The sequence below is a fragment of the Phalacrocorax aristotelis genome, chromosome Z, assembly GCF_949628215.1.
Source record: "Phalacrocorax aristotelis chromosome Z, bGulAri2.1, whole genome shotgun sequence".
NCBI lineage: Eukaryota > Metazoa > Chordata > Aves > Suliformes > Phalacrocoracidae > Phalacrocorax > Phalacrocorax aristotelis.
Genome location: NC_134311.1, coordinates 34,349,835 through 34,367,636, shown reverse-complemented (window position 1 = coordinate 34,367,636; position 17,802 = coordinate 34,349,835). Strand labels below are relative to the sequence as shown.

The following is a 17,802-nucleotide window of genomic DNA, read 5'->3' as shown; positions in this document are numbered from 1 at the left end:
TGTATGCTTGAATGATGCACCAAATGGATGGATTAGGATCTGATGACACCGTATTGTATTTCTATTAGAATGTCTACAGATCATTTTACTTTATTCTTTCCCATGATTAAGGGTTTATACAGTTTCATCTAAAGATTTCTGGTGCGGCTTACTGAATTTCCTTGTGTTTAACTCCACCTAGATTGTGCACATTTCATTAATTAGAAAAAGCTCTCCGTGACAGTTAAGAAGCTAACTGATTCTTTCGTAGATGTCCTGGGATTTAACACTAACGGTTCAGTAGCCTGTGGCCTAGCAAATACCTGAAGAACAACAGTCTTGAATACTTGCAGGTTTTCCATCAACTCCCCTCTCAGGCACTGCCCCGTCAGCCTGCTGGAAGCCAACAGCTGGGAGCACTAAGGGTAGCCCACCAAGCCTGCGCAAAGAACCTGTAACCAGGGCTTTTGTTTGGCTGGGATTTTCAATGCGTTCCCCCATCCCCTTTTTCGTTTCCCTGTCCCATGGGTGACAAGGACACGACCTTGAACGAACCCTTTCAAGTTTTGAGGCAACTACTCCTTCTCCACCCCAATCATGTTGCCTCTCTTGTGACAAGATGACCATTCAGTGCAAAATGCGGCATTTTGTTTCTGAGATCGCACTGTACCTGGCATACCCGAGGGCCTCTACCACTTGCCTGGTCACATGAAACACCAGCCAGCCTTCAGGTACCCGCACCCTCTTGGGTTTCCCTGTACAAACACCACCACCGGAGCACCCGAACGATGTTTCAGGGCTGGAAGATAACCGGGGACCCCGCGGAAACCCGCCGGAAAACGCCAGTCCCCGTGAAACCACTGGGTCTGCCAGCCGTGGTCCCGGGCCCCAGGCAGGCCGCGGCCCGAGGGCCTGCCCGGGGAGGAGCCGCCGCTGCTGAGCGGCGCCGCCGCCGCCGCCGCCCGCTGCGGCCCGCCCGTGAGGCGGCGCCGGGCGCGCTGCGTGCGGAGAGCGGGCGGGGCGGGGCAAGGGCTGCCCGCCGCCCCGGGGCCGGGTAGGCCGTGTTGCCAGGCGGCCCGGCCGTCCACCCGCCCGGCGGAGGGCCCCGGCAGCGCCGCGGGGCACCGCCGCCACGGTGAGTAACGGGGCAGGGCGAACCGGCGGCCGGCCGGCGGCGCGGGCGCGCAGGCGCGCTGGGAGCGGCGAGGGCGGGCGGGGCGGGGCGGGGGAGCGCGTCCTCCGCTCCTGTCGCAGTTTGGGATCCGCAGTGCGCCTGCGCGGCGGCGGGCGGGGGGCTGAGGGGGGAGGAGGGCGGGGCCCGGCCCTGTGTTTTGAACGGCTGGATGCGGGTGGCTCACTATTTGGCAGGAAGGTGAGGAGGCCTCTATCCTGGCGGCGGAGCTCGTGTAGGGAGAGAGGGATCCAAATGTGGCAGAGGCGAGCAGGAGGCAGCGGCGGCGGCGGCGGAGGGGGGCAAACGAGAGAAGGGGAGCGGTCGTCCCCGCTGCCGCCGCGGAGGAACTGAGCCGCCTGGCAAGGCAGGGGGCTGCGGCAACGGCGGCGGCGCTGGCAGCCCCGGGCCGCCCGCCTGGCACCCCGTCCCGCCGGCAGGTGAGCGAGCGGGGAGGGCGGGGGAGGGGAGCGGGGGGGTGTGTGTGGGGGGGAAGCGCGCAGCCCGTCGCGCCGCCCTTGGCCTGGCCCGGCCCAGTACCGGGCAGAGCCGGAGGGAGTCGCTGTGGGGGGAGCCGGGGCTGCAGCCGCTCCCAGCCCGGCCCAGCCTCCCCTCCCTCCCCTCCCCCGGGGGCTGACATTATGTATCCACCCGCGGCGCCCCGGCCCCGCCACATCTTCGCCGCCGCACTCGCGCCGCCGCCCGCCCGGAAGCCGCGGGAAGCGGGCGGCAGCGCGGCCGCGGGGCTCATGTTGCCGTCCCTGCCCTCCCCTTCCCCCCGCGGCGCTCCGGCTGCCTGGCAACCCCCGCCCTTCCCGGCCGCGGGGGGCTGCCGCCGCCCTCCCTTGGCACGGGGCCCCGCTCGCATACACCGCCTCGTCCCCCGCCGGAGGGGAGGACTCGGGGCCGCCCGCCCTCCCCGCCCCCCCCAGCCTGCCTCCCCTTCCCCTCTGCGGAGCCATTGTATGTGGGCTGGGGCCCGCCGAGGGGCTGCTGCCAGATAAGCCTCCCCCTGGATAGCGCACGCCGGGGGAGGGGGAGGCGTGGGATAGCGTGCCCCGGCCCCCCCCCCGCCCCATCCCGCCGCCTTGGGAAAGCGGGGCGAAGGGGGCGTGAGTGCGGTGGCGGGGCCGGGCGGCGGCAGCCGGAGGGGGAGCTGCCGGGCCGGGTTGGCGGCGGGGCTGCGGGCAGGGCTGCCGCGGTGCGAGGCGGCCCGTCTGCGTGAGAGGGAGTGCGTGCGGGAGCGAGTGTGTGCGTGCTGCGCTGCGCTGGGATCCTTTGTCTGCTGCTGCTGCCGCTTTCCCCTCCTCCGTCCCTCCCTTCCCTCTGCCTGCCTCTCCTCCCGCCTCGCCGTTCTCTCTCCCTCCGTTCCCCTCTCTCAGACTCCAAGCGCTGCTGCAGCTGCAGGTTTGTAAATACTGGACCAACACACACACAACATGGCTGACGCTCGCCCTGCTCCACCAGGGTCTCCGCCTTCTCCCTCTGTCTCCGCCGCTTAGCCTCTCCTCCGTTTAGGCTTTTGTTTCTTCCCCCTCCCCCCCTCATCTCCCATCCAAAAAAAAGAGGAAAAACAATTCACCTTCCTTATTGCGCGCATGGCGGGATTTCAAGGGTAAGGATCCTTGCTTTGGAAGCTTTCTCCTTTCGTTTTGCTGTTTACAACAAAATGAAACGTAAAATCAAAGGTGATTTGGGAACCTGGCAAGGCCTGGGGTGAGGGAGGAAGGTGGGGGAGGACCGGGTAAGCCCCGCTGAGAGAGGCTTGATTGGAATGTGCGTATCTTTTTCTCTTTTTGGGTGGGGGGAGGCTGATGCATCAAAGTGCTGCTGGCAGAGATGAGATACTGTATTACACTTGCAGAATGATCTAGGGCCGTTTCTTGCGTTTCAGGATGTGGTTCGGCATAAGGTATCAACTCAGCACAGTCACATGAAAAAGACCTGAACTAGTTATGTCAGAATAGGCATTGTGTAGGTAAAAACCGTAGCCTAGGCTTTTTTGGATCTCTTTGCATTCCCTGTGTCTCCTTGTCAGTATCTTAAACAGCTCACAAATCATGGGATACAAAACTGGAATTAACACTTGCCAGGTCTTTGTGTTGCTAGTTTTCTGTCACAGATTAATTCGCCCTTGTGACGACAATGGCACAAACCGAAGCATTTCCTTTTTGCTACAGGAGGCCTCCCGCTTTTCAGATTCCTTTTTTTTGTAAAAACAAAAAAGGCATGGCATCATGAACTTAGGTGAGCTCCCGAACTAAAACAAGACGGCATGCTTCTGACCTCTCCTAACACAAGGCAAATGCTCAGTTCAGTACCCCCCACCTCAGTTATTCAGAGCACCCCCTTCTGGCTTCGATGAATATGGCTTATTTTTCTGCTTGCTTGTGACGTAAAACCAAAATAACGTTTCAAGGTAGTTAGTTGAGCACATCTGAAGTGATCTGCCGTGGAACAGATTTTATATCTGTTGTTACTTGAGGGTGAATGCTGAAGGTGCTAAGACACGATGCTTTATATTGCTTTCTGGACATGTTACTGCAATTCATACTAAACGTTTCATTTTTCAAAGATTGCATTTAAAGACATGGTCTTTATCCGATCATATATACATGGTTAGCCAGAGCTATCTGCACACTGCCCTAAAGTAACAAATATCCTAGGCTCTGCTCTCTTTGTCTACCTTGCTTTGGAAGCTTCTAGTGGAGAAGCACTGGCATGGCATAATTATACAGCCATTACTGAGACAGAAATAAGTACGTTTCAATGCTAGAATTAAGTATCATATATTTATACTTTTTTCCTGCTGCTTTTTCCATTCCATTAACAAATATTGATTAACTGGTGAGGAGAAAATAATTTATAATAATGAGTTTACAACAATGTAAAACTTAAGTGGAGTCATCCAAGTTACAAGATCATTTTGGAATGTGTGCCTACGTCATGGCTCCTGAGCCAACTGTACTACTTCTAGATGGAAAAGACTGAGCAAAAGTCTGTAACTTGATATATCAGTAGATTCCAGCAGCAGTTACTTTTTTTTTTACGTTTAACAACATAAAGGCCATATGGGTAAAGCCACTAGGCTAGTTCGAATTGTAGCTGATCAGTCATTCGCTATGATAGCCTCCAAATTTTGAAATTGGTACTTTCTTACCAGAAGTATGAAATATAAAAGGTATGCAGCTTCTCCCTCAGAACAGGCCTTTGGATACTTAAGCTCATTCTTAGGCTGAAGAGCAAAATAAACAGAACAAAAATAGGCCATCCACAACACATCTGTTTAAATAATGCATCACTTAAAAATAGTTATGTTTCTTAACTCTGGTACATTGTGGTTTTGTTGCCAGAACTGAATTTGATTCTGTAAAATTCAGCTCCACTTCATTATCTTTGAGAAGTTTATTGTTTACAGATCTTTGCTATAGCCTGCCATTATGTTATCTTCTATGGACACCTAGAAGATTTTTCTTTCTGCCTTGGTTATCTCGATGAGCTGGTCAAAAATCAGTGTTGTGGGTCTTAGTATGCCATGAGGAGCTGACCTAGTTGAAGAACTTGCCAAATCTTTGTGTCTTTGGTACCACCAAATGAAGACACCGCAGTGTTTTTTTGTCATTGTGGGTAATGCTAGGCTGTGTTTAACAAAATTAAAAACCAGGTACTAATAAAGTCTTCTTTTCCAAAACTCTTTACTTTTTCATGTTGGGAAGTGAGACTGACAAAAGATGGTGACTGCAAGAAATGCAGTCTTTGTGATCAGCTTGCTGGAAGATGTTAGAAATTAACCCATTTCTTTTAATAAGAAATACTTTTTAGTGAGTCTCTGATCAAGTAAATAATGACTTAGTAATTTCATAAATATTTTAAAACTACACTAATTAAAATATGAAGGTAATAACACATTTGATCATATACTATAATACTTTTTGTATATTCTCAATCTGAGTAGTATGCCTCCATCAACTTCTTAGCCTCTATCTTTCCTTGCTATCTGTTGCCAAGCTGCACTCTTTGACATGTTCAGATATGTAATCATCTAGCTGATGCAATAGCTGTTTTAAAGTTTTTTTAATATACTGCATAATTTGCTTAATGTTTGACAAGTGAAATATTTTCAGTAAGATTCTATTTTCTGAAGAAAAGAAACAGCCTCTTTCTTTTTTTAGGAAAGAAGCCTGTTGCTGTAAACTTTTTGTGCTTTCATTTTGTTTTTTTCTTGCCTCCTTTCCTTTCTTTCCCCAAGTATTAGAGAGATCAAACTTGACTTCTTGGTATTACAGTATGAGAATACGTTTCTGTAGATGACTAAAAGCAGTTCAACAAAGTGGTTTAAAAACCGTCTTTCGAAAACTGTTAACTGAAGCTGAGCCAAGGGAGAATCACTACTACAGAAGGTTATTTCCTGTTGTATGGTTAGATGGCTTGTTTCTCATGCCAGGTGTGAGAGGATTTTTTGGTTTGTTGTTTTCCTCATTTTCCTTCTCTTACTGCCCTTCAGAGTTTGGTGGTTCTATGATCAGAAGGTGAATGCTGGTCTTTGTTGGCACTGGCTTTTCTAATGAGTTCTTTCTATATATGAAGATGTGTCCCACTTGCTACCCAGATACTACCTAGATCAGTAAACCATATGACTTGAAGGAATGGGGAATGTGACCTTCCTTGTATAAATGTGCAGACTGTTTCCCTCCACATTTCTACGACATGAATAAGTGTTGAGTTCCTTGTAACAGTGTAGTTAACAAATTTGTATTTATCTATCAACAGTTGATTCTAGTGACAAGGGGGCCTCATCATTGATCCATTTCAAACAATGGTAAAATAATTTAAACCAAACTTACTGCTTTTACTGTGTGGTGATTGCAGTTAACTTTCTGTTGTAGTGTAAAATGTGAATTTGCTGATATGTGTAATTCGGAAGGTAAATTGATTTGGCTGTCAGATTATGGAGAATGGCTCTACCTATCCCAGTTATTTTTTTTTTTATATTTCTTTCCTATAATGTATGTTGTGAAACTGCCATAAGTCTATGCTATATGAGGTCTTGTTTGACTTGCTTACTTAGAAACTTTATTGAAATGGTTCTACAAAATGCTGAAATGTGCAGAAATTGTTGTCATTACCTGTCGTGACTACTAGCCTTAAATACTCTAATCATATTCTAACCTTTGCAGTTAATTGCAAGGTGTTTGAGATTATGTTGAAATATATTCTGATTTTTTTTTTGAGAACTGCTTGCAGAACAAGAGTTAATGGCATATACTGTAAGCACTTGCAAGTAGGTTTTAATAGCCTTTTTGATAGCACCATAATAAGAGCTGCTTAGCTATTGGTTTGGTTTTGTTGGTTGGTTTGGGTTTTTTTTAAATGTTATTGTTGAATGTTCCAGTAGGGTATTCTAGGCCTGCACCTACAAGTACTAGTTGAGAGTAGATAGTTATTTCAAGAGCAGTTCTGTGGATTCAATGATGTATTAAACACTTAACTTACACAGAATGACTGCTGAACCATAGACTTTTGGCTCTGTATCGTAGTCCATGCAAAATGAAGTTGTATCATGTTAGTTACTCCTTCGTTGTTGTTTTTTCCATTTGTTTCCTGGTTTTTCTCACATTGCTGACTTATGGTGGCCTTGCATAGGGATAACATTTTTATCATGATGACCAGGTGTTGGGTCTACTTGCTGTCTTTGAAGTCACCGTTTATTTTCACTTCACCACTTTGGGCCCAGCTGTACGCAGGCCCTCTTCTCTGACTGTTTTGTAGCTGGTAATCCCCTTCTAACAGTGCCACCTGCCTCAGCTGAAGGGCCCTGGGTTCAGTCACTATAGCTGACTTTCTTGAGTGATAGGTGGTGTGTGGTAACCTAACTGTTCTTAACACTGGTTTCCAGAGTTGGCTGTTTCAGTGTCAAAGTGCTGGGGAGCCTGCCTGGTGAAGTCTAAGACTGCTTTTGTCTGCAAGATTGGAAGTTCTCTAGAATGAAAGTACTCCCAATAAAATGTGTTGCTTTCTTTAAGGTCACTGGCAGATGTTACATCCTTTTGTTTTTAAAGAGTCTTCCTAGTGGTTCAGAGGTAATCTTGAATCTTGAGATCCCAATTTTGGGAAAGCAACTATATAACTTTGGGAGTAGCCTATTAAGATAGCAGTTCTCTGAATGTGTACCTCGGAGGCTTTTTTTTCCCTGTCCATTGTGTTGCTTTGTTTTCTCTCATAGAGTCATCTTAGAGCAGGACAATTAATGAATATAGGGAATGTTTAAGTTTAATCAGCTTTGATTACTATGCTAAATAGGTTGTAAAGTGTAGCATTACCTGGCAGTTTAATGTCAACCACTGATGCTGCTTCTTAGAGTGATATTCTGTCCAGATGTGGCCAGTCATATATAAAATGAAAAAGTAATAAGCTTGAACTTTTCTCCAGTAATGTTCTTTGACTTACTCTAAACCATAGTAAGCTGTTCTAGCTGATCTATGTCATCATGCTGAGGCCTGTGAACTTCTACCTGTATAGACCTTAATTTGACCCTCTTTCGAAAAAAACCCTTTTTTTCCCTCTGACCTTGTATGAATCCAATTTAAATGTAAAAATGAACTTTGCTAGATCTTAATCTCTTATCCTAATTGAGTAAGAAATGAAAGATTAATTAGATGTCAGATCTCTGATCTGGTGTGTTTTAAAATAAAATAAAATATTTTTCTGTTGCAAAACTAATTTGCCTACTTTGGTATTTATGTTCCATGCACAGAATTCTTCCCCAGTATGCTGAATAAAGGTAGCTTAAGTCCAGTGTATAATCTTGTGCTTGCTGTTGAGACTTTTAAATATGGAAATTTCTAGCTTTCTAGATGTAATATAAGTGTTGTAAGCTGAGTAGCATAGGAGAAGGCATGTTCTAGAATAGCTCCATGATGACAATTCTTGTTAACCTTTTCCAAATGCCTTGACAAACATAATGTCTGCAAAAATTCAGTATGGTGCTCAGGCTTCTAGTATGCAAAGGTAAGTACTTATCATGTACTGGCAAGTATTCTGTCCTTCTGCACATCTGTAACTTATCTCTGTTCTTCAACTTGGACTGTAAAATTGTTTGCAGATTAGACTGTCTTAATTCAATTTTCTATTATATAAAAACACTTGGTGGATGTAGGTTGTGTAACTCGCAGTTGCCTATGTCTGTATGATTCTGGACAATTGCTTGCGTGTCCTGTTTTATAACCATATGAGTTTTAGGCAATGATCTGAACACCAAAGCGAAGTCAGAATGGGAGCAAATATGGTAGAGATTAATTTACTGTTTCCATCCCAAGACCTTCCAGTTGCAGAGAGCTTTATTAAATGGACATAATTACTTCTTTTGCTCATTAATCCCCTTCAGAAGATCTTTGTATTAATGGTGAAAGATGACACACAAATTCATTAATGGTCATTTTGCCATCAGTGGACCTGTGGTTCTGTGAGATGTGATTGGGCAAAATCCATGCTCTGACAAGAATATATTAAAAATAGATGAACAGTGAATTCTGCTTTTCATGTGACTTAATAGAAATCTGACTCTTAAGTACTTTTAGGGTTAAGGAATATGCAGGTATTTGATACACTAGGAAGCTAGAGATTGTTGGATACTCACATGATTGACATCATGTTGGTAGCGGGAGGGAGCATTCACAATGGCTGCCTTCAGGGTCATCTCTCTACTGCTGAAAGGAGAAGGAAAAGGCTTGTCTAGGAGTGAAAGGATAAAAGATAAGGATAGAAATCTCTTCTAGTCGTAGACTGCAGGAGTGCACCTCAAGTGAATTGTCTCTCCATCTTCTGCACCTCCATTTTGTCAATAAATGCATACTTCATTGTTAGTGCCAGCCATAAGACAGAGCGGGCAAGCAAACTGTCTTGTGGTTCATGTGCTCTCCTAACTGTTCAGGCTGGGGGGGAAATTCACTCCTACCCACAGTTATATCTGTTTGTGGACTTGTAGCTTGTATGAAGAGAGATGAGACAAATTTATGTTACTTCATATCACTAGGGACATGTGGCTGTATTAATAATGGATGAAAAGTACGTTTTTAAAGAGCACTATCTTTCTGTGACCTTGGTGGGGAACCAGGGGTGAAAGAATCATTGCATAGCGGATAGTTTTAGGCTAGATGCTTGAAGAATGGAATTTATATTGATTCATTTGAGGTGGGCTTTCGTTTTGTTTTTCTCCATATGTATAAAATCAATTGAAGGAGGAAAAGGGGTGGGGTGAGACTTCACTCTTCAATATATATGCTGGTTTTCAGTCATACTTAGGTCTCTAGCCACATTTCTAGGAGACTATGGGCAGGGATAGCACAGGGTTAAATATGAAGCAGGGATCAGCGGAGGAGTGGTGGTCTGTTCTTGTGTTATCTTCTGTTTATTTGTAGGACAGACTTCTAGAAAGCCTCACTGCTTTTATGGGGAAGGATATCCTGCTTTCTGAGATTCCATTTTCACTGAAAGATACCTCACTTTTTCCCTTTTTGAATTGCTATTTCTCCCCTTTTCTGCTCCTCAGTTGAGTAGACTCAACCTTCTTTCAAGTATTAGAGGACAATTCAGTCCTCTCTGCAAGTAAGTATGTGCCTTTCCAAAAGGAAAAAGGGATGTGGTTTTTTTGGGGGGTGGTGGTTGTTATTACCAATACCTAGACTGAGGCAAAATCTGAAGAAATAAAATCAAATTTTTATGTTAATGAATCTAGTTCAGGTCAGATATAGAGCTTTCTGAAGATAAAATTAGATAATTAGATATGAAGCTAAAAAGATATTTGCTGCTGCTGAAAAGTTCTCACTCTGAAGTCCTATCTCGATTTATTTACTTCCTCATTTAATTTCTTTTTGTGCTGCATGCACAGTGAGGTAATTTCATAGCAGGGGTTTTGATTAGAGCTTATTATCGAAGCCTAGGAAAGCACCTTTGCTGTGGGGCAAGCAAGGTACGGTAGAAAACAAGTTGATTCCAAGGTGGTCCTCATTCTTAGTCTTGGCTTTCCTCTTGCCATCATTTTGTCACCTTTCTACTACTATGGAACACAAAGAATTAAGTGTTTTAAGGCAGCTGTTTCTCAGCAAAAATTGTAATATACTCAAACTCATGCAGGCATTCTCTTACAGAACACTTTTTCCACAGTCCAGTAAATAACTTTTCAGAGTGACTTGAGAGGGTTCTTCATCTTTCTAAATACTTCAGGATCTTATGGTTAGTTTCATGAATGTGCAGATACCCTACCAGTTTCAGAACTAGTACTTTGTGCATTTTTCTCCCATGTTTTAAAAAGCACCAGCAGTATGAGGATTGGTCTGTTTCTGATGTCTCCAGGGCTTTTATGGAAAGTCACTGGTTTCACAGCTTGATTTTTCTTTCCTTGTTGTTCTAGCCCCTTCCAATTTATGCAGGACGTGTTCTGTTTTCCACCAAAATTCTGAAAGACCTGTACTTAAGCAAAAAAAACACTGTAATGTCACAATACTGATAATTCTCATCTTTTATAGAAAAAGTATCATTAGCAGTTTAATGTTATCATTGTCTTTGCTGAGCAATCCAGTATTGACCGCAGTAAATCTCTGATACCTTTTCTTTCCAGCTATACTACTCTTCTATAACTAGTAATTTTTGCTTTAAAGCACTGTTCTTCTACTGACCCTCCAAATTTATCAAAAACAGTGTAGTTAGATGTAGCTAGAGCTCATAATACATTGCTGAATTTTGTTTTCTGTGCCTTGCTGTTAGTGTGTGTTACAACTTTGACATCTGTTACAGCTATTCACCATTTAAAGCTGGTAATCCGTTCAGGTTGAGATTCGTATTAACTTTGTAGACAGTAAGTGAATGTTCTGCAGTTGGGGTGGAAAAACAAAGATCATGTCATTGGTTAGTAGTCATGGCAAGAGGCTTGCCATTCTTAACACCAAATGCCTTCACTTAAGTGATTTATGTTTCCAGTGTAAACAGTTACATGAATGCATTTGTACAAGAACTGCTTTAATCTAAGCTAAAATGGCTGAAGGTGGATAGGTGAGACATATATTCAGTTCATAACTGGTTGCTCAGCTTTTTCAAGATGCAGATTAAAGGCAAGAGCATTTTCCCTGAGTCCCCTTTTCATATTTTTTTTCTCCTGATCATTGCAAAGATAGGATGAAAATTACTCCTGATTGAGATTGGCTAATCACCTCTGTAAGCTTTTCTTAAAATCGGGTCTGTAGGGAGAAATTTTTCTGTTCTTTGGGCTTAGGGTCTTTGCATTGGTGTAATCATGCTTCAATTTGCAAAATGCTACTGTTTACTCTTTAATTACAATAATTTCTAACAATGTTATTTTTCTATTTTATTGTGACTAGGGGAGGCCTTAACTTACCCAATAATTTCAGTATAATTCCTCTCCTTAGTCCAAGCTGATTTAAGAAAGAGAACTACATTTTTATCAGAGTAGAGGCAGTCAGTATTTGTGTCCAACAGGGACCTCTGATTCATTAAAGTGTCTGTTATGATTGTAGTTAATGTGGTATTGATGACGTGAGAAGTTTAGGCATGTGTGTCTCAAATCCATGAATAAGTGAGCTCATAATACAGGCTGTCATAGTTTTGGTTGTATACAGGTTTAAAGTGGGTAACTGTTTTTTAACTTTGTCCCTCTTAAGTATTTTGTGGCCCTACTTTTTGGGGGGTTGGTTTTTTTGTTTGTTTGGTTTTTTAAGTGCTGAATTACAACTTATTTGTTGATATCCTTATTGGTTACTTAGATTGAGGTTCATAACCATTAAATTTTCACTTTCTAATCAATGCTGTGAATAATAGCTTGTTCTAATAAGAATTTTGAGTGCTCATGTGTGTTGTCTGCTTTTAAAACTGGTCAGTGGTTGCTGTAGCACAAGTCTTAAGTATTGACGTATAATTACTTGGCTTACTTACCAAACACGCACACTCTTTTTGGTGCTTTCTGGCCCTCTCCCCCAAATTGGTGGCCTGCCATTGCTCACATTGAAGGTGAATAGTGATTATGTCATGAGTAAGATAAAACAGCTGCAGAAATTGGATGTAAACTGTAAGAATCAATGATTGTTAAAGCATGAACTGTTATCTCTGAATGCAGGAAACAAAATATGTTCTTTAATGCAGGCCTTCATGAATAAAATTTAGAAGCCTGCTGCGTTAGACAAGAAATATGTTTCAGGTATGTCAGGAAAGTATTTGCCCTTGCAAAACTAACTGATGTCACATTCTTAAGCTTGACTTAGGAAAATATTTTAATTATGCTTATCTTCAATTTAGTGTTGCAGTGGTGTCTTCTCAATGTACTAGGTGCTAAGGTCTGAGAACTCATGTCCAAGAATAATGTGTTACTTGGGATCCACAGAGTACTGGTGAGCTAAAAAGTTTTTAAGTGATCTGTCAAATGGCAGATTTTTCCCTCCCCACCTCGTTTTTAAAATACAACATGAAGCTCATATCCCCTCAATGTTGGAAGTGTGTTTAGCAGTGTTACTAGCCTGGATTGTTGAACTCTTGTAGACTTAAAATGTCACTTAGAAAGATCAGCCAGCCTCCTAAAGGAGATGTGAACGCAAGAGTTTGATTTGCCATGGTTAATTAACCTAACAGACTTAGGTAAGGGCAGCTACTTACCACTCCCTTACCTTGTAGCAGCAGGGTTAGGTATGTTTGCCTTGGGCTTGCTCTTCCAGTATGTTTGGATGATCCTTTTGACTTTGGAACAATGTTTCTCACACTAACACAATAACAATTAAACATAGTCTTTCAAACAAATGTGGCTGACCTAAGTATCCCCTGTGAGGAGACACACAAGCAGAGAACAGAGAAATGTCTGACTTTTTTTAAGATGGACATTTCCCTCTCTAGTTTCCAGAGACCTGTCTTTGTTACCAAACCAAACTCAGTAAACTCGCTTAAACTTAAAATAAATTATTTGGGTCAACTCCATCTGTAAGAGCATGAGTAAGGACACAATATTTGCATTGGAACACTGAAGTTCACTTGCATTTACCAGAGAGTGGTAGCAAGCATATGGCTTGTACAGTAATAAGGTGTTGCTGTCATATCTTGTGCAGTGGTTAATTTTGGGCATGTGTTTTTTGGGGTTCAGGAGAAGGGAAGGGTAGGGTAGCTACCTATGAATCAGCTAAGGTGTTTCATATTTGCTGTGATGGAAAAGTGTACAGCTTAAGACAGTTACACCAAGCTGTAACAGCTTCTTACCCTGGTGTCTGTGCATGTTCTTACCCTCTGGTTAAATGCAAAGTAATTTGCAGTAGACTGAACAATTAGGAGTGAGTTAAAATTTACCTTTGGATAAAGGGATGCAGGGAAGGTTCTCCTGGCTTTGAATAAATAGTAGATCTCTTAAAATTTTTCATAAAATTATTATCTTGTAAGACTTAGCTGTGGAGGGCTGTGCATTTATTAACTGATCAGTCAGTAAGTTGGAACATATGCAGGGTTTAGTCAGAGTAGTTTTGCATTGCCTGTAAGAGGAATTATGTGGATGCATTAAACAGTCATTGTGCTGCAGTTGTGGTATATTGTGTAAAGTCAGAAGAAGAATTGTAGCAATGGGGATGAAAAGAAATGAAATCATATCTTAATATTCCAAAGTGATAAACTTTTCCACTGGGTTTAAAGCTGTTTGGCTAAAATTTCGTAGCCATTTATGGTGGTTCCACAGGAGGAGGTCACAATACTGAAACTGAACCGTGCCTTCTGTTGGCGTGGGTAAATCATTCCTGAATAAACAAGAGGTTTTGCTTATCCATGCCGCTTGAGGGAAGAGTAACTAGAGCTCTGAAACAACTCTTTAAAAATGCTCTATGAATGTGTTTTTATTGTTCTAGTACCAAAGGTGTGCATAATATTGTAGCAATAGGCAATTTCTTTTTCAAAATTAGTTTTGCTGTGCTAAAGAGTGACTGCAAGGTTTGAGTATAGACAAATGTTTCAATTGTTCTTCTCAGCTGTTGGAAAGCAACTAGACTAGAAACTGGGGGGGGTTTAATTTAAAAACCTGTACATTAATTAATATGGAACTTAAAATTTTATGTTGACAAGCACATTCTGTTTTTTTAATTAAGCTCTTGCAAGCTCATTTGGCACTAGTCAATTCTATTTCTTCTTTAGCTTGATCCTTATCCAGTAGAATAGCCAATGTGTATGTTTTTAATACCAAATTTAACATCCAAGTGTTTGGATTCTTGTGTTAAGTTTTTGGTATATATTTTTTTGTAGTAATATGGGAAACAAGGAATTGTTCAAAGGGCAAGCATATGGCAAAATGTCGTTGAGTGCTGTAGCCAACTACTAGTGAATCTGGTTGTGACAGTGCTAAGGTGGGAGGCAGATCAAATAAGAATCTATTGCATTTAAATCGGTTTAACTTTAGCCAAATGCCTAGTACCTAGCTTTACTGTTGATAAGCCCTAAAAAAGTGACTAAACATGCAAGGCTTTCTGGAATACATTGCTGGAGAACTTCACTTTCTTTTGTTTTCTGGGTTCTTTATAAAGATATTCTTAAAGTGGCAGACATCTAGTTGTCCTTTCCCCCTGAAACTTGGAAGGAGTTTCAGAAAGCTCGTCGTATTTAGTGTGAGACTAAACTTCAGGCCTGTAATTGAAAAGAGCACTTTTTTTAACTTAACTGCATTCTGAATATGTTATGCATATGTCATTTTCCATTCCCAACCCCTTTTACCTCAGGAATTTTGTTTAATTATTTTGTCACTTTGGTTTTTTCAGTGTTGGGTTTTTTTTGCCTATGCATGTTGATGACTAGCTTTTTCCCTTTCAGGCAAAATCCTCTACCTATAGTTAATAGTAATCATCAACTGATGTATTGATTCCTTGTCTGGTTTAGTGAACATGTAGTGTTACCATTTTCACTTACTTCTAATCAGCCCATATGACTTGAGGTGTGGCATTTAGAGATTAGTGCTGTCTGGATGTTAATTGCATAACCATTGATGTCCGATACCTTTAGCAGTGGGTTATAGGCCTTTCCTGGCCTTTTTTCTTTCTTGAAGAACTCCAGGAACATCCAGAGCTACACATAATTAAACATAATGAAGAAGGCCTTGATCAGAGGTTCCCAAACTGTTTCCAGTTGATTCAAAGACTCAAACAATGGGAGAAGCCTTGCTCTTTGAACTATTGAGCTGGACCAGCCAAGATGATCATCTCTTGTAGGTGCAGCTGTCTGATCAAGAACTCTAAAAACCTCTGGGCAGAGGTGAGCTAAATCCTACAGAAGAGTACTGAATGTTGTATCCTCTAATGGAACTTCTTGGTGCCTTTTATATGAAAAAAAGGATGAAAAGTAGATAAAGTGTGATAAAAGTATACCTGCTGATGAAAGTGAAGTTAGTCAACCCCTTTGTCTTCCTTTGTCCATCTTTTTTTCAATTCCACAATCAGAAAAACTTAATGGGCCTCTGGTCAGCTTATTTAGTAGCACAGGGGGAAGGAGGAATCAGTTTTTTGTATATCTGCGCTTCCAGTGCTTTTGCAAAGATCACTCAGTGTATCATACACGTGCAGGTGTGACAGAGGCTGCGTGCTATGCAAGTTGCTGAAGTTCAGAGACCTGTATTTATTTGTTGGTTATACCCAACACAAAGCTTAAGTATAAAAGTATTTCTTGTATTGTTTTCAGTTCAGTGACTTCTATCCCTGATACATAAATAAGGCTGCAGGTTGAAAGGTTGTTGTGGAGCTGTGCTAGAATATTTTACGGGCAATTTAACGTTCACAGATTTTACTGAAGCATAATATTTCTGATTATTTCCATAATTTTCTGCCATGCTGAAGGATGATTCTTTCTCCTGTTAGTTCAGAGTTCTTCTCTGAACAGTTTAAACAGCACTGTCAGTCACTAATGGGCTGGAATAATGTAAATTCATCTACAATTATTTATAGGGATTTCTTACTTTCTGTTAGTTTCTGAGTTTCTGTTATTTTCTGAGCTTATATTAGCTTCAAGTAACTGTTTGCAATCTTTTACCACTCTTCAGGAAACAGATTTAAAAAACTGATAGTGAATTGTCCCATATCTTGGATTGTTTTCGTCGTTAGGGCTCATAAGGCACATGTCATTGCTTCCTGTCTGAGCGCAGAGAGGTGTCCAGTTAATCAAAGCTATTAAAAGCTTGTCAGGAAAAAATGGAGGAGTTCTTGCTGATGAAGTTGATTGGGTTACTATTCTTTGTCCGTGTTCATTATGCAGGTATCAAGGTATACTTACAGACACTTGTAATATTTGGTGATTTTTCAGCTGTTTTTATATAGCAGATTGCCTATTAGGAAATTTGTCATTACCTCATCATTATTTACTTGTGTTTTTTAAAAAATTACTGTATTTTTGCTCCATAAGGATCTGTAACAATGGTTACAGGCACTTTTGTGAATTTTGAGAAAGAAGATGCCTAATCTCTCAGAACAGAAATGTTTTTCTTGGTGAAGTACTGTGGGGGAATTTGTATCAGAATAGATTGATTTAATCAATGAGCTAGCTGCTTTCTGATGAAAACATAGCTTAATTTAACCTACTTATGGAAGCTGTAAGTATAAGAAATAGATAGTAGGTGCATGCTGAGAGGTAGTTTTTGTTAGGAAGATTAGTTTCTTCAGCTGTAGAAGACGCTTGTAGGTATAACTTGTAACATGGTCTCCTGGGGGGTTCTGAAACAATGCTTAGCATGTCTTTGGATTAGTTTTCATTCAAGTTCCATTAGTGATTTTAAAGATAAAACAGAAGCATGCTTACAAAATCTGAGAAGAATTCTAAGGCAGCATACTTTAAAAGTAAAAATGGAAAGTATAGAGAAGTAGTAAATAGGAAGCACAAGACTTGGAAAATATGCTTTAGCTATGATCAATTGAACCTACCTTGAAGGAAACAGGTTAACATAGATTATCATTTTGAGGACTCTTAAGGCCCACTTCTGCAAGATGCTATTTTAATATACATATTACAGGGAGTGGGGAAAGCACTTATCTTTGAAGCCTTCAGCATACGGAATAATTCAGGAGTAGTTGGAAAAGCTATAGATAAATAATTTAGACATTTTTAGGAAAACTCTTGCTTTGGTTTTGTATGAGTTGGTAACCTTTTTTTAAAAACTAGTGAAACAAAATGCTAATAAAAGTTACACAACTTGAGAGTTCAGTTTAATTAGTTTGGGGGGATTTGTTTGGTTGGGGGTTTTTGCATAACAGTCTTTTTAACGGTATGGCACTGTATGGATCATGTTCTCTCCTGGTGAAGGGAAAACATGTTCTTCCACTGTTGTCCAAAAAAGGCTAGAAGAATGTTTTTCTTAAGCCATGTGAAGAGAATTATATGGTGTGATAAATTCATCTTGCTTTGAGGGCCAGGATTATCATACTCTGTTAGGTGACTGGACTACCTACGTATTAGTAGAATTAAATGTTAAGGCTGGTAATAGAAAAAACAAGTCACCAATTTGTCAGTGAAGGTATAATTTGATTGCCAGTGTCCTGGGGAATTAAGGGAAGAAAAAGCAGAGAGGTTTCTTTTCAACCAAATCTTACTCTTGCAGCAGAGAGGTTAGCTGAATCTCCAACTCCCTCAATACTGAAAAGCATCCTTTT

The 17,802-nt window shown here is 41.9% G+C and overlaps 1 protein-coding gene across 5 annotated transcripts in view; it reads left to right on the top strand.

The window, feature by feature from the left end:
- Nucleotides 1–994: 994 nt before the first annotated feature.
- Nucleotides 995–17,802, top strand: part of SPIN1 (spindlin 1) — a 57,797-nt gene continuing 40,989 nt past the window's right edge. Inside the window, exons 1-2 of one of the 5 annotated variants that reach the window (XM_075079796.1) lie at nucleotides 1,019–1,114; nucleotides 1,348–1,590. The gene's annotated coding sequence lies outside the window, so the exon portion shown is untranslated. Of the gene's footprint in view, nucleotides 1,115–1,276; nucleotides 1,591–2,272; nucleotides 2,766–17,802 lie in introns of those variants that run through there. The other 4 variants (XM_075079800.1, XM_075079798.1, XM_075079801.1 and 1 more) reach the window with 4 other exon arrangements.